Consider the following 26975-nt stretch of genomic DNA (forward strand, 5'->3'; position numbering starts at 1 on the left):
ATAATTATATACAGTTTGATTTGATCACCATGGTGTCTACTAACCATCTGTTACCATAAACAGTTATTGCAATATTATTGACTGTTTCCTATGCTGTACATTATTTTCTCATGACTTATTTATTTTATAACTGGAAAGTTGTACTTCCTTTTTTTAAAATTAATTTTTATTGCAGTATAGTTGCTTTACAATGTTGTGTTAGTTTGGAAGGTTGTACTTCTTAATCACCTTCACCTATTTCACCCAATGTCACACCCTCCTTCCCTCTGGAGACCAACAGATTGTTCTCTGTATCTATGGCTCTGTTTAGTTTTGTTTATTCATTTGTTTTGTTTTGTTTTGTTTTTAAGATGTTGGGGGTAGGAATTTATTAATTAATTTATTTATTTTTACTGTGTTTGGTCTTCGTTTCTGTGCGAGGGCTTTCTCTAGTTGTGGCAAGTGGGGGCAACTCTTCATCGCGGTGCGTGGGCCTCTCACTATCGCAGCCTCTCTTGTTGCGGAGCGCAGGCTCCAGACGTGCAGGCTCAGTAGTTGTGGCTCACGGGCCTAGTTGCTCCGCGGCATGTGGGATCTTCTCAGACCAGGGCTTGAACCCGTGTCCCCTGCAATGGCAGGCAGTTTCTCGACCACTGTGCCACCAGGGAAACCCTGTTTTGTTTTTTTGATTCTACATGTAAGTGAAATCATACAGTATTTATCTTTCTCTATCTGAGTTATTTCACTTAGCATAATACCCTCTAGGTCCAACCACCTTGTAGCAATTGGCAGGATTTCATTATTTTTTATGGCTGAGTAATATTCCATTACGCACACACACACACACACAAACACACACACACACACACATATATCATCTTTAGTCGTCTATTGTTGAAAACTTAGGTTGCTTCTATATCCTGGCTATTGTAAATAATGCTGCACTGAACATAGGGGTGCATGTATCTTTTAGAATCAGTGGGGTTTTTTTGATGGTATCTTGATATATTAATCAGATGTCTGCCTTCCCCCTTATGTGTTTTTTCTCCTGGCTTTTGCTTGAGTATCTGCTGGTTATATAACCTGCACCAGACCAAAGCCTGCCTTAGACTCAAGTAATAAGATTTTTCCAGTGCAAAGGAGAACTTCACCCTTGTCCAGAAGTTAGAGCATCTGAATAGAATAATTTATTTTGCAGAACATTGTGAAATCTGGATAAATCAGTTGTGAAATAATGGCGTGACAAATCAGATATCATCATATATACAGCAGTATACCAAAGTGTTTAAGGATAATTTCTAGGAGGCAAGGAACTTTAAATCTGTAAACATTCTGTTCAGGGCTTATTAGGGATTTTTGCTGAGAATCTGAAGAAAAGGGTCAATTATTCTACTACTGTTTTAGAATCTCTTGGATAATTTTGAATCAAGGTAGTGTGAGAATTATTATCAAAGGCATTAGAGTTCAAAAGAAGTTAGGAGGGGTTTTTCCCTTGTTAAACATTTTTTAACATTCCTTTGTTTGTTTGTTTTTGTTAGTTTCTGCTTTATAACAAAGTGAATCAGCTATACATATTCGTATATCCCCATATCTCCCCCCTCTTGCATCTAACATTCCTTTTTAATATTCTTTTCCATTATGGCTTATCCAAGGAGATTGGATGCAGTTCCCTGTGCTATACAGTAGGACCTTGTTGTTTATCCATTCTAAATGTAATACTTTGCATCTACCAACCCCAAACTCCCAGTCCCTCGATAAACTTTTTGAACTATTATACAGTTAATTTAAAGTACTTTAAGAAATGGTTCACTTATTATTCTCCTTGTGTGAATATTCTGCTACTATCCGACAGAAGTATCAAGGAAAAATTTTTTTCCTGATCTAAAGCTTAAGCTTTCTTTTTCTTAATCTCACCCCATTACTCTTACTTACATCTCCTTGTTCATATTAAATATTCACTCTCCATTTTCAGCTTTGCACGCCTCAGCTGTGTTTCTGGAACTAGTGAATTGGATTAAATTCTTCTGTCTCTCTCTTGGTTTTGCTTCTTCCTTTCCTCTTACTCTTCTTGGCACTTTCTCCAGTTTAATTCCATATTTTGGGAGTTAAAGTGCTCAGGTCTGAGTCCAGCAACTCATTTCAAGGAATGTATCAAAGACAGCTTTATATCATGTTTGCTGGACTATCGGTCATGCCAGGCATTGAGCTTGTTCCTTTTTTGCATATTCCCTCATTTTAATTCAGGCAGCAGTCCTGTGAGGTGGTTATCATCATTCTCATTTTATAGATGAAAAATTGAGATGGAAGACCTGGGTTTGAATTTCAGATCTGTCTTACTGAATCCAAATCCAAGGTTCTTTCTGCTGTACTATACAGCAGTAAGCCAGAGTTCTTTTTGGCAGCCTTTTCACATCATAAGCTAAGATCTAATTGACTTTTCCTTTATTTTTTATTCAGCTTTATTGAGATATATAATTGAGATATCACGTTGTGTAAGTTTAAAGTGTACAGTGTTGATTTGATACACATATATATTTCAAAATGATTACCTCTGCTGTTTTAGCTAACACCTCCATCATATCATATAATTACCATTTCTTTTCTTATGGTGAGAACATATAAGATTTACTCTCTTAGCAACTTTCAAGTATGTAATGCAGTATTATTAACTTTAATCACTATGCTCTACATTAGATCCCCAGAACTTATTTATCTTATAGCTGGAAATTTGTAATCTTGACTAATAACTCCCCTTTTCTCCATTCCCTGGTAACTGCCATTCTAGTCTCTGTCTCAATGAATTCAGCTTTTTTAGATTCCACATATAAGTGATATCATAAAGGTATTTCTCTTTCTCTGTCTGACTTATTTCATTTAGCATTATGTGCCCAAGCTCCAACCATGTTGTTGCAAATGGCAGGATGTCCTTTCTCATGGCTGAGTAATATTGCATTGTATATATATGTATATGACATCTTTTTTATCCATTCATACAACTCAATAGCAAATATATATATAAGCAATCCAATTAAAAAGTGGGCAGAGGGGGCTTCCCTGGCGGTGCAGTGGTTGAGAGTCTGCCTGCCGATGCATGGGACACGGGTTCGTGCCCCGGTCCGGGAAGATCCCACATGCTGCGGAGCGGCTGGGCCCGTGAGCCGTGGCCGCTGAGCCTGCGCGTCCGGAGCCTGTGCTCCGCAACGGGAGAGGCCACAACAGTCAGAGGCCCGCGTACTGGAAAAAAAAAAAAAAAAAAAGTGGGCAGAGGAATTGAATAGACATTTTTACAACAAAGTCATATGAATGGCCAACAGGTACATAAAAAAGATATTCAACATCACTAATTGTCAGGGAAATGCAAATCAAAACCACAATGAGATATCACCTCATTGCGATCAAGAAGACAAGAGATAACAAGTGTTGGTGAGGATGTGGAGAAAAGGGAATCCTTGTTCACAGTTGGTGGGAATGTAAACTTGTGCAGCCAGGATGGAAAACAGTACGGAAGTTCCTTAAAAAAGTTAAGAACTACCATACGATCCAGCAATCCCACTTCTGGGTATATATCCAAAGGAAATGAAAACAGGATCTCAAAGGGGCATCTGCACTCCCGTGTTCATTGCAGCATTATTTACAATAGCCAAGATATGGAAACAGCGAAGTGTCCATCAGTGGATGACTTTTTTTTTTTTTTTTTTTGCCTTACGCAGGCCACTCACTGCTGTGGCCTCTCCCGTTGCGGAGCACAGGCTCCGGACGTGCAGGCTCAGCGGCCATAGCTCACGGGCCCAGCCGCTCCGCGGCATGTGGGATCCTCCCAGACCGGGGCACGAACCCGCGTCCCCTGCATCAGCAGGCGGACTCTCAACCACGGCGCCACCAGGGAAGCCCCAGTGGATGACTTTTTACTTTAACTTCTGGGTTTCTTTTAGAAATAATGCTTTAGAAGGCTTTTAGTTGATGACATCATCAAAATTAGTAACATTTCCTCTATCAACTTTCCCCCACCTCCATTCCTGTTCTCAACTCTTAAATTTCCATGGTACGTTTTAGGTTGTTCGTTTGTGTCTATATATCTAACCTCTTTGGGTTTCTTTTGTTAATTTAGCAGTTTTTATCAGTGTTTGCAATGCCTCCTCATGTATTACCATTTGTGAATTTCACTAACAAGTTATTTGCTCCCTCCTTCAGGTCATTAATGAAGATGCTAAATGAAACTCAATCCATCAACCCCTGTGCCACCCCAGTAGCAAACTAGGTACTCAGAGTTTTATGATTATTTCTTCTTCGTGACTTGAGCCAGTTCCCAAGTCAACTGAGAGTACTCATAGCTAAGCCAATTTCAATTAATTCTGCAAGGAGAAATTTCATGAGCTAAAGTAGCACCTGCTTCTCTAAAACTAAGATGGATCACTTGCATTCACTTAACCTACTAAAATTAAAGTTGTGTCCAAGTAGCAATTGTGGAACATTTCTCTGGTGATGTTCAATCTTTTTAAAAATTTCTCTTTATCACATATTTTCCTTGACCAGGAACTGTTTCTTAAATATGTCTATTTTTCAGCTCCATGTTTGAAAACAAGTATGAATATATATATTTTTGTCTTTATAATTTAGAAGATTACTTAAATTTTATTTGTCTCCTTCTCTCCAGCAGCTAATAACTTTCCTGCACACAGTTTATACTGAAAAAAGTCTTATGCTCAGCATTGTGTAATAAAAAATGTACAGGCTTTGGAGTCAGCAGTCAAGTTCAAATCTCTGCTCTACTGTTTCCTATTGTATGATTTTGGACAAATAATAACTCCTCCATGTCTATACAGACCTTGGAATAATGTCACAGTGTAATAAAATTTATAAAAATAACAAAAACTTATGAATAGTAATTCCTATCTTAGTATTTTTCAGAATTTTCATGAGGAATAGAATTAATGAAATGTAATAAATACTAAACAAAAAGGTAGCCATTAATGAATTGAAATTTTTTCCTTCATTTTGAAGATTCTTCTGGACCTTCTCAGGTATTCATATAATTGTTTCCATAAATTAATTTAAGAGTAGTCAAAAGTCCAATAAGAAAAGAATAAGAAAGTCTAATATGAAAAAGTGATCAACCTCACTAGGAATTAATGAATTTAAAATTTAAAAAATGAGATACTATTTCGTACCCACCAGACTTACAAAAATTTCATTGGCCGGGACTCATTATCAAATTGGCAGAGATGTACGGAATAAAAAATGCAGACACTGTTTATGGGAATGTAAAGAACCATCACTTCTCTAGGTGTTTTAAACTGTTCTCCAAAGTTGAATATCAGTATGACCTTATGAACTTTCTTTTTATTTTTAACATGTTTATTGGAGTGTAGTTGCTTTACAATGTTGTGTTAGTTTCTGCTGTATAACAAAGTGAATCAGCTATATGAACTTTCAGTACTTCTAGGGAATCTCAGATATGTAAATAGAAGTTCATTATACAAGGATGTTCACTGCAATACTGGTTATAATTGTAAAGAAGTAGAAGTAAATAACTTATTGGAATGGATAAATGGATGTATATATCTTTACCATATTCATTACTGGAATTCTATTAGTTAGGAGTTAATAAGGCTGCATGTGGTAGAGAACCAACTACTGTATTTTAACCAAAAAGGGATTTTACTTTTCCCACTTAATATGAAGTCCAGAGGCAGGACTACTTGTAGCTGCTATGGTAGCTCCACAAGGCCATCAAAAGTACAAGCTTCTACTTAGTATGATAATGTCTAGGTCCATCCATGTTGCTGCAAATGGCGTTATTTCATTCTTTTTTATGGCTGAGTAATATTCCATTGTATATATGTACCACATCTCCTTTATCCATTCCTCTGTTGATGGACATTTGTGTTGCTTCCATCTCCTGGATATTATAAATAGTGCTGCAATGAACACTGGGGTGCATGTATCATTTCAAATTATGGTTTTGTCTAGATATATGCCCAGGAGTGGGATTGCTATATCATATAGTAGTTCTATTTTTAGTTTTTTAAGGAACCTCCATACTGTCCTTCATAGTGATTTACCAATTTACATTTCCACCAAGAGTGTAGGAGGGTTCCTTTTTCTCCACACCCTCTCCAGCATTTATTGTTTGTAGACTTTCTGATGAGGGCCCTTCTGACCAGTGTAAGGTGATACCTCATTGTAGTTTTGATTTGCATTTCTCTAATAATTAGCGATTTCGAGCATCTTTTCATGTGCTTTTTGGCTATCTATTCATCTTCTTCAGAGAATGTCTATTTAGATCTTCTGCCTAGTTTTTGACTGAGTTGTTTGTTTGTTTTTTGATATTGAGCTGCATGAGCTGTTTGTATATTTTGGAGATTAATCCCTTGTCCATTGCTTCATTTGCAAATATTTTCTCCCATTCTGTGGGTTGTCTTTTCATTTTGTTATGGTTTCCTTTGCTATGCAAAAGCTTTTAAGTTTAATTAGAGCCCATTTGTTTATTTTTGTTTTTATTTTCATTACCCTAGGAGGTGGATCCAAAAAGATATTGCTCCGATTTATGTCAAGGAGTGTTCTGCTTGTGTTTTCCTCTAAGAGTTTTATAGTATCTGGTTTTACATTTAGGTCTTTAATCCATTTTGAGTTTATTTTTGTGTATGGCATTAGAGAGTGTTATAATTTCATTCTTTCACATGTAGCTGTTCAGTTTCCCCAGCACCACTTATTGAAGAGACTGTCTTTTCTCCATTTTATGTTCTTGCCTCCTTTGTCATAGATTAATTGAACATAGGTGCTTGGGTTTATTTCTGGGCTTTCTACCCTGCTCTGTTGATCTATATTTCTGTTTTTGTGCCAATACCTAGAAATCATCATACTAAGTGAAGTAAGTCAGACAGAGAAAGACAAATATCATATGATATCATTTGTATGTAGAATCTAAAAAGATGATACAATGAACTTATTTACAAACAGAAACAGATTCACAGAACTCGAAAACAAAGTTATGGTTACCAAAGGGGAAAGGTGGGGGAGGGGATAAATTAGGAATTTGGGATTAACATATACATACTACTATATATAAAATAGATAATCAACAAGGACCTATTGTTTGGCACAGGGAACTCTACTCAGGACTCTGTAATAACCTATATGGGAAAAGAATCTGATAAAGAATGGATATATGTATATGAATAATTGAACCACTTTGCTGTACACCTGAAACTAACACAGCATTGTAAATCAACTATACCCCAATATAAAATAAAAATTAAATAAATAAAAAAAAGAGTCCAAGCTTCTATACATCCTACTCTGCCATACCTAGCATGCAGCTCTTTTTCTTAAGGTTACAAAATGGCTGCATTGCCACCATGAATCACATCCTCATCCTAGGTGGGAGAAAAGTAAAAAGAGAGTAACCAGGAGGAGAAGGCAGCTGAGGCATCAGATTTTCCAGAGCAATCCCAAGCAGACTTTGCTCAATGGCATTAGCTAGAAACTTAGCTGCAAGAAGCCTGGAAAATATTGTCTAATTTTTCAGGCACATGACTACATTGAAAAAAAATTATGTTTCTCTTAGAAAGAAAAAAGGTGAAGCATGGTATTGGGTAGGCAACTCCTAAGCTCAATGAGAGGAGAGAGAAGAAATGGTCAATCTCCTTCCCCCTTAGACCTCTTGCCAACACTCTCCATTGGCTGAATATAGCCAGGAGTCATAGGGCCTGACCACTGATAGGTGTTGTGCATGTAGGTGACCCTTTTGGAAAAGAACATAGATGCGGAAGGGTGGAGATGGGCAAACACAATACCTGGCAGTATGGTTTTAGCTGGATTTAGACAAATAAGAAGCTCAGTGAGAAACTTTGCAGTGGGCCAGTCTGCATCAGGAAACTGTGTGAAATTGTGAACAGAAGAACGGAAGAGGAACTTTTGTTTCTAGGTTTAATGTGGCTGGAATTTAGGGAGTGTGTATTGTGTATTGGGGTGTGTTAGCGACCTTAGGGAAGACAATCCCTCCTTTCCATTTAGGGTGAAATGAGATGTCAAAACGAAATGGTCAGATTCTCTGAGTAATTTTGAAGTTTACATTCACTTTATGCCATGGCACTGTAGAATATTGTATTATATATTTCGGTTCTCTTTTTCTTTTTCGGCCCCCCTCCTGAATAGTCAGTTCTTGTGGTGGTTCTATTAACTATTGTAATTTCAATATAATGATGTAATGATAAGCATAGAAAATATGTCAAAATAACAGTTGTAATACTAAATGAGAGTATCTGTGATTTCTACTAGTGACAGAGACAATTGAAGGAAATGTTAAAATTCTCTTAGAGGCTAAGACAAATTGGGATGTCATTTTTCCCATCCAAGTTTGGAACTATTGGTGGTCTGTAGACCTCACATTAAAAATTCCTGTTTTAGGGCTTCCTTGGTGGTGCAGTGATTGAGAGTCCACCTACCGATGCAGGGGACACGGGTTTGTGCCCCGGTCCGGGAAGATCCCACATGCCGCGGAGTGGCTGGGCCCGTGAGCCATGGCCGCTGAGCCTGCGTGTCCGGAGCCTGTGCTCCACAACAGGAGAGGTCACAACAGTGAGAGGCCTGCATACCGCAAAAAAAAAAAAAAAAAAAAAAAAAAAAAAAAAATTTCTGTTTTAAAACTCATTTGCAATATCTTTGAACAAATCAAGTGAATTTTACAATCATTAAATTCACCAAACATAGGATGAGTGCATATCTCATGCCAAATACTGTGCTAAGGAGATACATAGTGAGGGAAACTTTTTTACAGTTTAAAATTCTGTAGAAAAATGCAATTATCCTCACCAACAAAGATGTTAAAAAAAAAAAAGGATTTCATCTACTACTTCATGGAGATAATTCATAACACAGAGTGATACTCATGGAATCATACACTGACTTTAATGTAACAAAAAATACACAAACTGCTAAATTGCGACAAAGAAAAATGTAACTTTTTTTTAATGACAACTTTAGCCAATTATAGTCATTCTTTTTTTTTTTGGTACACGGGCCTCTCACTGTTGTGGCCTCTCCCGTTGCGGAGCACAGGCTCCGGACGCGCAGGCTCAGCGGCCATGGCTCACGGGCCCAGCCGCTCTGCGGCATGTGGGATCTCCCCGTCCCGGGACACGAACCCGTGTCCCCTGCATCGGCAGGCGGACTCTCAACCACTGCGCCACCAGGGAAGCCCCATAGAGTTTATTTTTGTACTCATGCTGTTCCATTGGTTATTTTTTCTATCCTTGTGCTAAAACCACACTGTCTTAGTTACTAGAGCTTTACACTAAGCCTTCATAAATGGTAGTATAAATTCTCTGGCTTTGTTCTTTTTCTTCAAGATTTCTCAGGTGTACTACCCTTTAAATCAGACAGAATAAAGAATTCTATTTCAGAGGATGGAGCAATACAGACTAGACAACTATTTGGATGAAGAATTATATCAGCAGGCAGATAATCATAGAGAATCCTTTACAATACAACTGAGAGAGAGCCATTCCTGTTGAAATCTTTAACTGGAATTGAGATAAAATGTGATATAGTAGGGAGCTCATGGGCTTTGAATTCAAATTTGGTGGAAAATGCAGTACTCACCAGATTTCTGATTCAGATCCGGCAAATATTTACTTAGTACATCCTATATACCAAGTGATAGTCTGTGCATTTCCGCTACAGCAGATGATTAACTATATTAACTTCTATGATCCCCATTTTCCTCTTTCATAGGATAAAATATTATAAAGATATATTCTAGCATCCTACAAAATTATATTCTTGTCTCATAAACTGATTAAGATTCTGTGACCTTAAGCTACAGAAATCGACTCTGACCAAAATGGAATTTATTAGAGAGACACTGGATGACTCATAAAATCAATAAAAGTTTGAAGAAAAGGACGGTAAGAAGGATAAGGGTCAAGATAGCTCAAGAGAAGGAACTTATGGAGAAACTAAGTTACCTAAAAACAGAACCTGAGGCAAGATGTAAATGACAATACGTTTTTGGAAGTTCAAATCCCAAGACAGAGAGAGAAAAAGGAAGTGAGGCAGGAAAGGATGGGGAACAAATGCAAAGTGAGGCATTACTGTGTGGCCACTACTTCATGATGGGTCACAGTTGGCTGCTCAGTAGGTACATCCACTAAGCTATGTGGAATGGATGGCTGGACACACTTCACAAAGCAACTGGGCCCCAGCCTTATGCAGTAAAGACACAGGAAATGTGCCTGCCAGCTCGCATCCCATCTCTGACCGCCCACTGATCAAAGTTTATCCCAGAGGGAGACAGCGCCTTTACACTTCTAGATTGGATCACCCAGTCCCTTCAGCTGTCCTCCATGCCCTGGGAGACACATTGCTACCTCTAAGCTCAGAAACATCAAGAGGAGCCAGAACATGAGGCAGTGGGACCGTGTGCCCTGCATGGAGTTAAGACCCTGGTAGCAACTGAGGTGGGACAAAGTAGCCAAGGGTCTAGAACATAGACGAGGTGGGAAGAATCTTAATGAGGTACATGCGATGGGTCCTAAATACATGCATTTGGGAGGCAGCAATTCTTCAAAGTAAGGGTTGCTGCGTGGACAAAAATCAAACCAAGCTTAAATAACAAACAGATATACCCTTTGGTTTTTAGCTCATCAAGAGACTGCTCTTAATGGCAAAACAAAAAACAATGAAAAGATTCAGTGATGGCAAGGGTTTGCAGTAGCTGGAACTCTCACATGTTGTTGATGTGAGTGTAAAATGGTACAATCACTTTGGAAATGAGTTTGGCAGTTTTCATTTTTCTTTTCATTGACTTACAACACTATGTCAGTTCCAGGTGTGCAACATAGTGATTTGAAATTTTTATACATTACAAAGTGATCACTGGGATAAGTATAATTACCATCTGTCACCATATAAAGTTATTACAATATTATTGGCCATATTCCCCAGGCTGTACATTTCACCCCCATGACTCATTTATTTTGTAACAAAAAGTTTTTATCTCTTAATCTCCCTCACCTGTTTGACTCATCCCTCCCCCCTTGCCCCTCTGATAACCACCTGTTTGTTCTCTGTATCTATGAGTCTGTTTCTGTTTTGCTGTGTTGTTCACTTGTTTTGTTTTTAGATTCCACATATAAGCGAAATCATACTGTGTTTGTCTTTCTCTGTCTGACTTATTTCACTTAGCACAGTACCCTCTAGGTCCATCCATGTTGTCATATATGGTAAGATTTCTCTCTCTTTTATGGCTGAGTAATATTCCATTCTGTCTATTTATCATCTACCTATCTATCTCATATCTTCTTTATCAATTCATCTATCCATGGACACTTGAATTGCTTACATGTCTTGGCTACTGTTTTTCCATTCCATCACTGTGTGTGTCTTTAGATCTGAAATGAGTCTCTTGTATGCAGTGGGTCTTTGTTTTTTAATCCATTCAGCCAGTCTGTGTCTTTTGATTGGAGCACTCAGTCTCTTTAAATTTAAAGAAGTTATTGATAGGTATGTGCTTATTGCCATTTTGTTCATTGTTTTGGTGTTGTTTTGATAGTTCTTTTTTGTTCCTTTCTTCTACTTTTGCTCTGTTCCTTTGTGATTTTATGACTATCTTTAGTGTTCTGTTTGGACCCCTTTTTCTTTTTTTTTGGTGTATCTATTACAGATTTTTAGTTTGTGGTTACCATGGGGTTTGTGTATAGCAATATATATATGTATATATGATTATTTTAAGTTGAGGATCTCATAATTTTTTAAAAAATTAATTAATTAATTTATTTTTAGCTGCATTGGGTCTTTGTTGCAGCACACAGGCTTCTCATTGTTGTGGTTTCTCTTGTTGTGGAGCATGGGCTCTAGGCACGCGTGGACTTGGTTCACGGGCTCTAGAGCACAAGCTCGGTAGTTGGGGCACACGGGCTTAGTTGCTCTGTGGCATGTGGGATCTTCCCGGACCAGGGGTCGAACCCGTGTCCCCTGCGTTGGCAGGCAGATTCTTAACCACTGCGCCACCAGGTAAGCCCAAGGATCTCATAATTTTGAATGCATTCTAACAGTCCTGCATTTTCACTTCCCACTCCCCATGTTTAATGTTTTTGACACCATATTTTACATCTTTTTGTTTTGTATATCCCTTAAATACTTACTGTAGAGATTAAAAAAAAAAAATTCTTTTATTTATTTATTTATTTTTGGCTGTGTTGGGTCTTCATTGATGCGTGCAGGTTTTCTCTAGTTACAGCGGGTGGGGACTACTCTTTGTTGCGGTGTGCGGGCTTCTCATTGCAGTGGCTTCTCTTGTTGCGGAGCACAGCCTCTAGGTGCTCAGGCTTCAGTAGTTGTGGTGCAAGGGCTTCAGTAGTTGTGGCATGTGGGCTCTAGAGCGCAGGCTCAGTAGTTGTGGCACACGGGCTTAGTTGCTCCGCGGCATGTGGGATCTTCCTGGACCAGGGATCGAACTTGTGTCCCCTGCATTGGCAGGCAGATTCTTATCCACTGCGCCACCAGGGAAGCCCTACTGTAGAGATTTTACTATTTTTGTCTTTTAACCTTCTTACTAGCTTTATGAGTAGTCGATCTCCTACCTTTCCCGTATATTTGCCTTTACCAATGAGATTTTTCCTTTTGTAATTTTCGTACTTCTAGTTGTGGGCTTTTCTGCTTAGAGAAGTCCCTTTAACATTTCTTGTAAAGCTGGTTTGTGCTGCTGAACTCTTTTAGCTTTTGCTTGTCTGTAAAACTCTTTATCTCTCCTTCAAATCTGAATGAAAGCCTTGCTGGGTAGAATATTTTTGGTTGTAGATTTTTTCCTTTTATCACTTTAAATATATAGTGATACTCCCTCTGGCCTGCGAAGTTTCTGCTGAAAAGTCAGCTGATGGTCTTATGGGGGTTCTGTTGTATGTTGCTGCTGGGCAGGGCCGGGTCCCTGTGTGGCTGGCTGCTTGGCCTGTGGGGTTCTTAGGACTGGTGTAGACTGACTGGTGGGTGGGTAAGCCGCCTGGTGCTAATAGGCTAGAGGGAGGGCTCCAAAATGATACTTGTCAGCACCGGTGTCCTCATGGTAGAATGAGTTCCCCCCAAAGGCTGATATCAGCTTCTCTGTCCACAGGGGGAGTCCTAGTTGCCTCCTGCATCCGTGGGAGGCTCTCCAAGATCAGCAAGTGGGTCTGTCCCAAGCTTCTTTCAAATTACTGCCTCTGCACTGGTTCTTGGATCTTGTGAGATTTTGTGTACACCCTTTAAGAGTGGAGTCTCTGTTTCCTGCAGACCTTTGGTTGTCCTATATGCAAGTCCCACTAGCCTTCAAAGCCAGATGTTCATCTTTCTAGTGCAGGAGCCCTGGGCTGGGGAGCCTGTCTGTGGAGCTAGTACTACTCATACCTTGGGGAGAACCTTTGCAATTGTGACTGTCTTCTAGTTTGTGGGTCACCTGTGGGTCTTGACGATACTGTCTCTCCACCCCTTCTACCTATCTTATTGTGGTTCCTTCTTTATATGTTTAGTTGTGGAAAAGCTTGTCTGCTAGCCTCCAGGTTGTTCTCATTGATAGTTGCTCTATAAATAGTTGCAATTTGGGTGTGCCCATGGGAGGAGGTAAGCTCAGGGTCTTCCTACTCTGCCATCTTGGTCACTCCTTTGTGTCTGTATCTTGAGTGTACACTGACTGGTGTGTGCTCCACTGAAATTGGCAGTTTCTTATCCAGCTAAATACATATCTACCATATGAACCAGCAATTCTATTACTGGGTATTTTGACCCAAGAAAAGTGAAAACATATGCTCACAAGAGACTTACACACAAAAGATCACAGAAGTTTTATTCATACCAAACTCTGGAAATAACTCAAATGTCCATCAACAGATGAATAGAGAAATAATAAAGGTACATTCTTACAGTGGAATACTACTCAGCAATAAAGAAGAATGAACCACTGACATGTTTAATAACATAGGTGAATGTTAAAATAATTAACTAAGTGAAAGAAGCTAGTGACAAAAGAGTACATATTTTAAGGTTCAGAACAGGCAAAACGAATCTGTAGTCATAGAAGTCAGAATCAGTGATTCTCTGAGATGGAGGAGAGGATTGACTATACTGGGGCATGTGGGAACTTTCTGGGTCATGGAAATGTTTATAACTTGATTTAAGTGGTAGCTACGTGGGATTGTACATTTATCAAAACACATTAAGTGCGGGTACATTTTTTTTTCTTTTAAAATTATTTTAATGCCCAACTATTTCATTATTTTTTGAATAATATAAGCAAGAATTTCCATGCTTTTTGTGCTTAATTTTTTGTGATATCATTAAGAAATGATGATGAATTTGAGCTTTATTTCTTCAATCAAGTGTGCCTGAGTTCATATCATAAGTCATCAACATTTTTAGAGAGAGGAGAATGAAGCATTCTCCACTGGCCCCTTTATCTTTGCATTTATATTTTAATTTTTAATTTTTTTAAACATCTTTATTGGAGTATAACTGCTTTACAATGTTGTTAGTTTCTGCTTTACAACAAAGTGAATCAGTTATACATATACATATATCCCCATATCTCTTCCCTCTTGCGTCTCCCTCCCTCCCACCCTCCCTATCCCACCCCTCTAGGTGGTCACAAAGCACCGAGCTGATCTCCCTGTGCTATGTGGCTGCTTCCCACTAGCTATCTAATTTACATTTGGTAGTGTGTATATGTCCATGCCACTCTCTCACTTTGTCCCGTCTTACCCTTCCCCCTCCCCGTATCCTCAAGTTCATTCTCTAGTAGGTCTGAGTCTTTATTCCCGTCTTGCCCCTAGGTTCTTCATGACCATTTTTGTTGTTCCCTTCCTCTTCTTTGTTCGCACAGCTCCCGGGGTTCAGCTTTGGATTTGGCCCCGCCTGTGCGTGTAGGTCACCTGAGGGCGTCTGTTCCCCACTTAGATAGGACGGGGTTAAAGGAGCAGCTGATTCTGGGGCTCTGGCTCACTCAGGCCAGGAGAAGGGAGGGCTACGGAACGCAGGGCAAGCCTGTGGTGGCAGAGCACAGCGTGACGTTGCACCAGCCTGAGGCGCGTCGTGCGTTCTCCCGGGGAAGTTGTCCCTGGATCACGGGACCCTGGCAGTGGCGGGCTGCACAGGCTCCCGGGAGGGGAGGTGTGGATAGTGACCTGTGCTCACAACAGGCTTCTTGGTGGTGGCAGCAGCAGCCTTAGCGTCTGATGCCCGTCTCTGGGGTTGTGCAGGTACATTTTGTTTAAAGCAAATTATACCTTAATAAAGTTGGTTTAAAAATACTGTTCTTAAACATGATTCAGTCCATTCTACATTATAGGACAATCTACTCAGAACACCGGCCACTAATGCCACCTAAAAAGTCTGTCTGCCGGGTTTTCCCGTTTGTTTTTATCACAGAGTGAGGGCAGGAGGGAAAGCTCATGTTCATAGCTGTTGGCAGATTTCCATTGCCCCATAGCCATTCATCTACAGCAGCTTTGTTGAATTCAGACAGACTTCTATTCACATTACCCCATACCTGAACATATGGATTCACGAAAATTCTGAAAGACTACAGCCTCCTGTACACATTACTTTTAAAGGTTCTTTCTGATTTATACCTTACTTAACATTTCTATTTGTGTCTTTTACACCATCTTAAATGTATTGTATCATCATCGGTCCTCCCTCTTTTTAGCCTTGTTGCTTTTCTTAGGTTTAAAATCCTCCAATATGTTTTGAGTGTGAGGCACTTGGAAGGGACTAAGGCATAAACCGGAAAGCAAGTCTCCCAGGAGAGGGACAGCTACCTCATTTTATAACTGAACATGGTTCCTGAGTCACTGAATCAGAGATAAACAATAAATGGAGATTCCAAACCTCTTCCAGTTATCTTCCAGGTGGTGTGTTTGCTATGAGATCATTTGTAGGGTGTCTAATTTCAGCTCTCTTGGCTTGTTATTGTTGGGATTTCTTACAGATTCTGGTAATGGCTTGGTTGTCTGTCTCATTTTCCAGGCTTCCTTTGACTTCTGATGTCTTACTGAGTCTTTGTAGGTATTACAATGGCATATTTTGAGATATTAATATGTGGACTGCTAACTAGATACCATTTTACACTGGCGAATCCACTTCCACTTCCTTTTTAGGATTCTCTTTAGGGAGGGTTGCATTCTTCAGCAAGATTTATTCTAACCTAAATGTATGCTGTTTGGTTCTGATTTTGTCAGCTTGGAAATCTCTACTTGCACTTGCCAGCTCTCTCACTGTCATTTCTAATCAACCTGATACTTCTTTCAATGCCTGTATCTGTGTAATTACATTAATAGGATGATGTCCTAGGGGATTTCATCTATATTCTATCTTGAAAGTGAAAAATCTTGTAAGCCCCTATTTCTCTTGAAACCACCTTCAAAGGATTGATCATATGCATATCCTCCTAGACTTTATCAGCTTATAAAACACCTGCTACAATGAAACTGACACTACCTTCACTTTGCAGAGCAATAATTGGCTTTCTTTGAAAAATCTAACCCAATTCTTTCCAACTTATTTTAGATAAAAGGAAAGTGTATTTAGAAAAGTGTATGTACAGGCAAAATGTAGAAAGATGTAGGTAAAGTTGAGTTTGTACATATGGAAAAGTGGGCTTTTCACCAAATCCTTTAACCACTAGAGAAATGTTCTCTGATTTCAAGATTTCAGGTTTGACCCCAGACCTACAGGATTAGGACATCTGTGGGTGGGAACTTGGAATCTGAATTTTTTTTTTTTTTTTTTTTTGGTGGTATGCGGGCCTCTCACTGTCGCGGCCTCTCCCGTTGCGGGGCACAGGCTCCAGACGCGCAGGCTCAGTGGCTACGGCTCACGGGCCTAGCCGCTCCGCGGCATGTGGGATCTTCCCGGACCGGGGCACGAACCCGTGTCCCCTGCATCGGCAGGCGGACTCTCAACCACTGCGCCACCAGGGAAGCCCTGGAATCTGAATTGTGAATGACCGCCCTAGCCCATAAGTTTCTGATGCACATGTGTCTAGTCCACAGTTTGAAATTTTTCCTATAGTTAAATGATCCAACCGGAGTGAGTTCTATCATATGCAAAATAGAAATGGAGTATTTTTATTCATGATTCAGTCAATGTTGCCAAAACTGTACATTTTTTTAATGTAATAAAATGACAACATATTTTCCCAGTAAGCAGACTTAGCAAAGAGTTCCAAGAATTTGGAATAGTAAGAGATGACTCTATTCCATTAGGGGCAGTATGTCACAAAGTCCATGAATTTAAAACTGGGAGAAAAATGCAGCCATGAGCATTTTTTTTTTTTTTACTTAATAAACTTTGGTATTTAACAGGAGTATTTATCTGTTTTCTCTTAGATATTTTTTTCTAGCTGAAAGTGGAATGTAATATAGAACAGTGTAGCCTGGTGAAAGGTAAGGCAGGAAGTGAAACTAGAGCTAATAACCAGAGAACTGATCCACTGTGAAGCATCATAAACAATAGAAACACTACATTCAAGACATTTGGGGCTTCCCTGGTGGCGCAGTGGTTGAGAATCCACCTGCCGATGCAGGGCACACGGGTTCGTGCCCTGGTCCCGGAAGACCCCACATGCCGCGGAGCGGCTGGGCCCGTGAGCCATGGCCGCTGAGCCTGCGTGTCCGGAGCCTGTGCTCCACAACGGGAGAGGCCACAACAGTGAGAGGCCCACGTACCGGGAAAAAAAAAAAAAAAGACATTTGGAGCTACCATCGTTTAGGGTGAATAGCACTATCTGAGTTCCTGAAAAAATAACTCCATAATATCGTAAAGACAAAAACAGATTCTGGTAATGGCTTGGTTGTCTGTCTCATTTTCCAGGCTTCCTTTGACTTCTGATGTCTTACTGAGTCTTTGTAGGTATTACAATGACATATTTTGAGATATTAATATGTGGACTGCTAACTAGATGCCATTTTACACTGGCAAATCCACTTCCACTTCCTTTTTAGGATTCTCTTTAGGGAGGGATGGGACCATCCTTGCAAAAGATGGTCCAGAATAATATAAAAAGTTGAAATTATGTTCAGGGTCATCTAGTAACGATGTTTTCACTTACCTTATTACACTTTTGGAAAAAGAAAAACCTTCCTAAATAGATTCTGTTAAGGCTAGATCTAAAGAAAAAGAAGAAAAAAATGCTAAAAGAGAAGAGAAGAAAAAAATACATTTATGCAAAAGCAATGGGAGTTTTGATGCTTTTCTTTATACAACAGTAAAGGGTGTCATATGCCAGTGACCTACTTTGGGAAATCAAGTGAAACAGATTCGGATGTAGATGTGTTTTGGAGGCCTGCAGTGGGACATTCAGCTGAATTTCTGCCAGTTTTTGATATAAAATTTTAGAAACCGAGTTTCTGCAGTAACTTAGGGAAGAAATGCCCCAGTGACTATGAATGATAGTTTTTGTGACAATCAGAAAACATGATTGAGATTTTTCTGGCAGGATTCTTAATTTCCATCTCTGATACATGGAAGTAATAGAAATATAGTGATAATGAGTATTAGATATGAACTTGGTGCCAGCCACTGGAATAAGTGCTTTAGTATACATTCTCATATTTAATCATTGCATTAGTCTAATTATGTATGTATGTATTATTATTATTCCAGCTTTACAGGTGAGGAACTGAGATTTAAAGAGATCAGTAAACTTACCTGAGATATAATGACTTAGTTAAGTGATAGCATCAAGACTGAAACATGTGTTTTTGAACTTCAAATCCTAACTTTTAATTGCTCCATTAGACTCTTACCTTGTGTGTGTATATATATCAACATTTTGTATATATATTTGATATCTACATTTATGTGTTTGCACTTATAGTTATAAATAAGCATTATGTCTCATTCTATGATCCTGAACTATCAGTGCTGGCCAAGTGGCAGAAAGCATAGCTTTTTTTTTTTTTCCCAGAAAAGTAGATATTCACAGTTACTTGGGAGAGACTATGGAAAACCAAAAGGAAACTCTTGAAAAATTTAGCATGATATTTGATTGAAGCTACATGGAATCAATGTGGAATGTAAACTTTGTGAGGGCAGGGACTTGATTCTTTTCTTTTTTCTTTCTCTGTTCCCTCACTACTGCAATATATAGAACAGTGCCTGATACAAAACAGATTCTTTATGTATATATTTGAGTGAATGAGAAAATTCAATAACCAAATAGCCCTCAATTTTTCTCTCTCAGAGATCAGTCTTTAAGAGTGGTGAATGGAACTGATTCTGACTTTGAAGCTTCTAAGACCATGGGATTTTCTGAAGTCAAAGGACGACTGATTTGGAGGTGACTATTTATTCCTATTCTCTCTTGCTTCTTTAAGACCAAGACTTTGGTGAGGATTTATTAGTTTTCCAAGTAAGACATCCAAATGTATTGTGACCTGGCATTTACAACAGGTGCTGATGAGGGGTAGGACGGGTTAATGAACTCTTGGAAACTGAATATTTGAGTTGGAGTATTGGTGATACTATCATTTTTCTTAATTGCTTTAACTCATTTTGAGTTGAAACTAATTTTGTAAAATACTTTATTATTTTTAGTAAACTAAGTCAGTGTCATAGTGATGTGTGTGCGTGTGTGTGTGTGTTTATTTATTTTTATTTATTTATTTTTATTTTTTATTTTTTTGCGGTATGTGGGCCTCTCACTGTTGTGGCCTCTCCCGTTGTGGAGCACAGGCTCCGGACGTGCAGGCTCAGCGGCCATGGCTCACGGGCCCAGCCGCTCCGCGGCATGTGGAATCCTCCCAGACCGGGGCACAAAACTGCGTCCCCTGCATCGGCAGGTGGACTCTCAACCACTGTGCCACCAGGGAAGCCCCAGTGTGTGTGTTTTTAATAAATGCCTCTAGATCTCCATAGGAAGAGAGACAAACAAACAATTGCATTGTAGGTTACTGAAAACCAGTTCTCATCGTTCAGAATAGCTTGTGGCTGCTGACATCATACATGCCATGGGCACAGACTAAAGAGAAAAAGAATAGTGGAGAGATTATTAATTTAGGGACATACCTTCTGATAATTCCTCAAGAAAGAGGGAAGCCTTTGCTTCAACGTTCTATAAACCTCTTTATCAATGAGAAGTTTGGTGCTAATATAAACCAAGCTTTCAGATTTCCCGAGTCTCATTCACACAGTTTGGAGACATCAGACTCTTTCCAAAAATATCCTCTACTCTGTGGCTGTGGGTTTACCTACATTAGAGAAGGCTGGCTCAGATTGTGAAAATAGAATATGAGGGTTTGGACTTCCCTGGTGGCACAGTGGTTAAGAACCTGCCTGCCAATGCAGGGGTTACAGGTTTGATGCCTGGTCCAGGAAGATCCCACATGCCACGGAGCAACTAAGCCCGTGCACCACAACTACTGAGCTTGTGCTCTAGAGCCCAAGAGCCACAACTGCTGAGTCCATGCTCTGCAACAAGAGAAGACACCTCAATGAGAAGCCTGTGCACCGCAATGAAGACCCAACGCAGCCAAAAATAAATAAAAATAATAAAAAAAAGAATATGAGGATTTGTTTATTTAATAAATATTTAAAAAATATACACCTTGTTACTGACAAGGAAACATGTGGATTAGTATTAAGACCTGGCATGATTTTGCTTATAAGTTTTTTTTCTGAAAATGTCCTCATTGAATGTGTTTCCATTAAAAAAAATTACTAAGACCATCAATGTGCCAAGAAATTTGTCAGTTTCTAATGAGAAATTAAAAAATCAAAAAGCAGATGTCATCACATCATTGTTGTGCAAAGCACGGTCCTCTCTCAGAATCACGTGGGGTACTCTCTCCAAATTCTAGACTCCTTGCTCTCACATCCCACAAATCCCAGAGAATACTGTGGGCTCTACTTTCAAAATATATTCATAACGTAGCCACACCTCATCACCTCTACCCCCACCACCCTGGCCCAAGCCACGTCATCTCACACACTTGCTCTCCTACAGACTGTTCTGATCGCTGCACTGAGGACTTAGGTCAAGTCGTGTCACTCTTTTGTCCAAAACCCTAAAGCCTCCCATCCCAGAGTGAAAGCCAAAGCCCGGAGGCTAGTTAAAGTTACAGTCAGCAATCAGAGTAGTATGGTAGTTTCTTGTGTCACTCTGGTGGATTTTCCTCAGTGACTGCCAGCAACAGATCCACAGAAAAGGAAACCCTGATAATTTTGGCTACAGTGGATGTTTTATGATTAGCTCTTTTCAAACTACATCTTGTCATGTTTAAACAACATATTCAATCACATAATATAATCCCTAAAATTTCCTCTTAAGAATAATTTCCTCTGCCCACATCTCTTCATCACTCTAGCCAAATATATACGACTCTACTGCCAGTAACTACCGCCTGCAACTACTGTTACCACCGCCACAACTATCACCATCACCATCACCACCACCTCCAGTTACAGCTACCTTCCCCACTGACACCACCATGACTAACACAGCGGCTGCCCCCGCAAAAGTCACCCTTATCTTTCCCAACTGCCACCCTTACTACCACCCCCCCTACAATGACCACCTGTAACGTCACTAGTACCCCTGTCACCACTATCCCCACTCCCCCAGCAACTAACGCTGCCTCCGTAGCTAACATCCCCTCCAAGCTGACAGCACTTTTGCTTAGGAAAAAGTGAGTGATTGATAGAAACTTTTATGAAAACGTTGGGAAAAATATTCCAGAAAAGTAATGATTTCTATTCATTCCAAATATGCGAGTCTACTTATGATCTTTTTTAAAAAATTTGAATTTTATTTTATTTATTTATTTTTTTATACTGTAGGTTCTTATTAGTTATCTGTTTTATACATATTAGTGTATATAGGTCAATCCCAAGCTCCCAGTTCATCCCACCCCCCACCCCCCTAGCTTTCTCCCCTTAGTGTCCATACGTTTGTTCTTTACATCAGTGTCTCTATTTCTGCCTTGCAAACTGGTTCATCTGTACCATTTTTCTAGATTCCACATATATGTGTTAATATATGATATTTGTTTTCCTCTTTCTGACTTACTTCACTCTGTAGGACAGTCTCTAGGTCCATCCACGTCACTACAGATGACCCAATTTTGTTCCTTTTTATGGCTGAGTAATATTCCATTGTATATTTGTGCCACATCTTCTTTATCCATTCATCTGTCGATGGACATTTAGGTTGCTTCCATGACCTGGCTATTGTAAATAGTGCTACAGTGAACATTGGGGTGCATGTGTCTTTTTGAATTACGGTTTTCTCTGGGTGTTTGCCCAGTAGTGGGATTGCTAGGTCATATGGTAGTTCTATTTTTAGTTTTTTTAAGGAACCTCCCCTGCATACTGTTCTCCACAGTGGCTGTACCAGTTTACATTCCCAGCAACAGTGCAAGAGGGTTCCCTTTTCTCCACACCCTCTCCAGCATTTGTCATTTGTAGATTTTCTGATGATGTGATCTACTTATAATCTTATTGCTGATAAATTGATTAGTAACAAAACACATCTTTTAAAATGACAACAGGGATGCTGTACTTTTGTTACATAAATTTTGGCATTCCCAAGTGCAAAGTGATAACTCTATTGTTACTCTTAAAAGTTTCTGGCTCTTCTACCATATGCTGTATTACACATGTTATTTATACACCATAAATAGGCTCTTAACGTATGCCGAGTTCATTCAGACTTACCCAGGGAGAAGTAGAGTTACATCCCAATACATTTTAATAATATCAAATGAATTTCCTTGAAAAATATAATGTTCGTTTGAAACTTTTGGCACATCTGAAAATTTTGTCTCCTTTGAAAGAACATGGGAACATATTTCTTTCTTTTTTTTTAAATTGAAGTATAGTTATTTTACAATGTTGTGTTAATTTCTGCTGTCAGCAAAGTGATTCAGTTATACATATACGTATGTATATACATACATTCCTTTTAAAAAATTCCTTTCCATTATCATAGGATATTGGATATAGTTCCCTGTGCTATACATTAGGATTTTGTTGCTATCCAGTCTATATATAATAACCTTTTTTTTTTTTTTTTGTGGTGCGCGGGGGTCTCGCTGCTGTGGCCTCTCCCGTCACGGAGCACAGGCTCCGGATGCGCAGGCTCAGCGGCCATGGCTCATGGGCCCAACCGCTCCACGGCACGTGGGATCCTCCCGGACTGGGGCACGAACCCGCGTCCCCTGCATCGGCAGGTGGACTCTCAACCACTGCGCCACCAGGGAAGCCCCATTCTATATATAATAGTTTGTATCTGATAACCCCAAACTCCCATTCCATCTCTCCCCCACCTCCCCTCCCCCTTGGCAACCACAAGTCTGTTCTCTATGTCTGTGAATCTGTTTCTGTTTCATAGATGAGTTCATTTGTGTCATATTTTAGGTTCCACATATAAGTGATATCATATGGTATTTGTCTTTGTCTTTCTGACTTACTTCACTTAGTATGATAATCTCTAGGTCCATCCATGTTGCTGCAAATGGCATTATTTCATTCTTTTTTATGGCTGAGTAGTATATATGTACTATATGACCAATGTATATATGTACCACATCTTTATCCATTCATCTGTCGACAGACGTTTAGGTTGTTTCCATGTCTTGGCTACTGTGAATAGTGCTGCTATGAACAGAGGGGTGCATACATCTTTTTGAGTTATAGTTTTGTCTGGATATATGTCCAGGAGTGGGATTGCTGGATCATATGGCAATTCTATTTTTAGTTTTCTGAGGAACTTCCATACTGTTTTCCACAGCAGCTGCAGCAACTTACATTCCCACCAACAATAGAGGAGGGTTCCCTTTGCTCCACAGCCTCTCCAGCATTTGTTATTTGTAGACTTTTTAATGGTGGCCATTCTGACTGGTATGAGGTGGTACCTCATTGTAGTTTTGATTTGCATTTCTCTAATAATTAGCAACGTTGAGCATCTTTTCATGTGCCTGTTGGCCATCTATATGTCTACTTTGGAGAAATGTCTATTTAAATCTTCTGCCCATTTTTTGATTAGGTTGTTTGTTTTTTGTTGTTGAGTTGTATGAGCTGTTTGTATATTTTGGAGATTAATCCCTTGTCAGTTGCATCATTTACAAATATCTTCTCCCATTTCACAGGTTGTCTTTTCATTCTGTTTATGATTTCTTTTGCTGTGCAAAAGCTTGCAAGTTTGACTAGGTCCCATTTGTTTATTTTTAAAGTTTTATTGCCTTGGGAGACTGACCTAAGAAAACATTGGTACGATTTATGTCAGAGAATGTTTTGCCTAAGTTCTCTTCTAGGAGTTTTATGATGCCCTGTCTTATGTTTAGGTCTCTAAGCCATTTTGAGTTTATTTAATTTATTTTTTTGAATTTTATTTTATCTATTTTTTATACAGCAGGTTCTTATTAGTTATCTATTTTATACATATTAGTGTGTATATGTCAATCCCAATCTCCCATTTCATCCCCGCCGGCCATCCCCCACCCCCACTCTCCCCTCTAAGCCATTTTGAGTTTATTTTTGTGTATGGTGTGAGGGTGTGTTCTTACTTCATCGATTTACATTCGGCTGGGGGACATATTTCTTGAATCTGAAGGAACTGAATACAAAATAGTTACACTTTTCAGTTGTCAACTTATTGGTCAATCCATAGAAAAGAAAAAAGTATTAGGAAATATTGAATTTTTTTTTTTTTTTTTTTTTTTTTGCGGTACGCGGGCCTCTCACTGTTGTGGCCTCCCCCGTTGCGGAGCACAGGCTCCGGACGTGTGGGATCCTCCCGGACCGGGGCACGAACCCGTGTCCCCTGAATTGGCAGGCGGACTCGCAACCACTGCGCCACCAGGGAAGCCCTGGAAATATTGAATTTAATGTCACCAAAATTCAGCTATGGAGTCTGAAGTGTTCTAGGACTTCTTAAACTTTTGTTTGTTTGTTTGAGCCTGAAATTCTTCATTCTGACAATATTTCTGTAAAAGCCCAGATTAAAGCAGAGATGATCTGATTGTAGCGGGGAGGGGGAGTGGGGATGAAACCCACCTACATGGCCGACTTCTTAGCAATTCCGCTTCCTTTTCCACCTCTGCCTGAACCCCACGGCTCTGAGGAAACCAGTTTCTAACCTACTGACATCATGCACACGGTGTTCCGCAGGAGACTAAACAGTAACTGCTGTACTGTGACATCCAAGCGCATCATTAAAATTGAACACGTGCTTTGTGTCAAGCACTGTCAGCAAGGTAGGCACGACGGAGCCATTATAAAATGTATAGTCTAGTGGAGAATGCAGAAAGGAAAGAGGGAATGCTTGCAAGTGTTACACGGAAAGTTTAACTGCTCAAACACAGGGTAAGTTTTCAACGCCCAGTTCAAGCTTCAAGAAAGGGAAAGAGAAAGCGTCTCTCGTTTTGTGTGCTATTGTTGTAACTTAGCACACTTTGGCAACATGAAATCAAATCATCTAGTAACTTGGTTAGAGGAATGGCTTTATTATCTTCCAATAATTAACTCAACGTCATTAGCCAAAGAAGTAAATTAAAATCCACAAACACACACACACAGCTCACATAATTTGCAGTTAGGAAATAGAGGGACTTGGTAAAGTGCTCATATTGAGATGACTTCACTCTGTACACCCACAACCTGTATTACATGTGAATGTAATGTTAGTCAGGTATGTATATCAGGATAAAACATTTTAAGAGTTTTGTTTTAAAGAACACCTTTGGGGAAGGGGATGTGCTGGTTGCCATATAATTTAGCGCATTAATATATAGTTTAACACATTAAAAAAAGCCCTCTTTGATGATATATGTGACTCTACTTGCAAATTGTTCGATCTGCAGAAAGTGGAGCAGCAGACTTTCTTAATCTAGAATTCAAGGAGATCCATAGATCATGAAAGGGAGTCCATATCACTTTGAGATTATATTCAGCGTTTTGTGTATATGGGCATTTTTTCCTCTCAGTTGAGGAAAGCAGATTTTCTAAAAAAAATATTCTGAGAGCTTCCCAGAAAATGTGTTGCATAGTGAAGGCTTTGTTTCCAATTGGTGCTTGTTCTGACTCAATTTTTGGACCCAGATTATGTTTTCATTAGATTGATGAAGTGTGTGTTTTCTTAATTTTCCTTAGAAGAAGGCATTGATTACAATCAGCTTTTAGTTAATTATGAAGTTGAAAGCTTCAGCATTTACAATGAAAGAAAAGCCTGCTATGGAATAATTTTACTGAGAGAGACTCTGGATTATTAACTGCCCACTCCGCAGCTTTACTGAAGTAGAATTGATAAGTAAAGACTGTACATAGGTAAGGTGTACAGTGTGATGATTTGATATTCGCTTTGATGGAACGCCTGAGCTGGAGAGAGGGATAAAAGAGGCAGCCTCTGTAGTGAGGACAGATTAACATGGTGACATTCTAATAAGGGAAAAATGCCAGGGAAAATCAGGCAAAGGGCCTTGTTAAGCATAGATGGTTTCCCTGGCACCTTTTGAGCATGTGGGGGATTCTGCTGCCCGCTACCCTATTTATATATTCCTGCTGTGTCGTTAGTGCCAAAGGAAACGACCTGCCTAATTTCCCACCCACTAAATAATTCTTCATTGAAAAATTGAATCAGGAAAAGGGAAATTTTATATCTGTTTTTGTTGCCTTAAAACAGTTTTATGCACATAAATTACTTTGGAGATTGGATACCCCTCTTATGAAAGAGAACGTTTATTTTGGAGATGTATATAAAGCATTCACAAAGGACATAATGCATGCAGTTCTCCGGAAGTTTTTGCAAACACCAAAGAATGTGACAGCTACTGCTCAACATCTTTCAGCTGTGATTATACCAGGTTACCTCCCAAACACCCTTTTTTGTTTTGCTTTTTGGCTGCGTTGGGTCCCCGTTGCTGCACGCAGGCTTTCTCTAGTTTGCGGCGCGAGTGGGGGCTACTCTTCGTTGCAGTGCGCAGGCTTCTCATTGCGGTGGCTTCTCTTGTTGTGGAGCACGGGCTCTAGGC

This window comes from Kogia breviceps, chromosome 18 (assembly GCF_026419965.1).
Source record: "Kogia breviceps isolate mKogBre1 chromosome 18, mKogBre1 haplotype 1, whole genome shotgun sequence".
NCBI classification, from domain to species: domain Eukaryota; kingdom Metazoa; phylum Chordata; class Mammalia; order Artiodactyla; family Physeteridae; genus Kogia; species Kogia breviceps.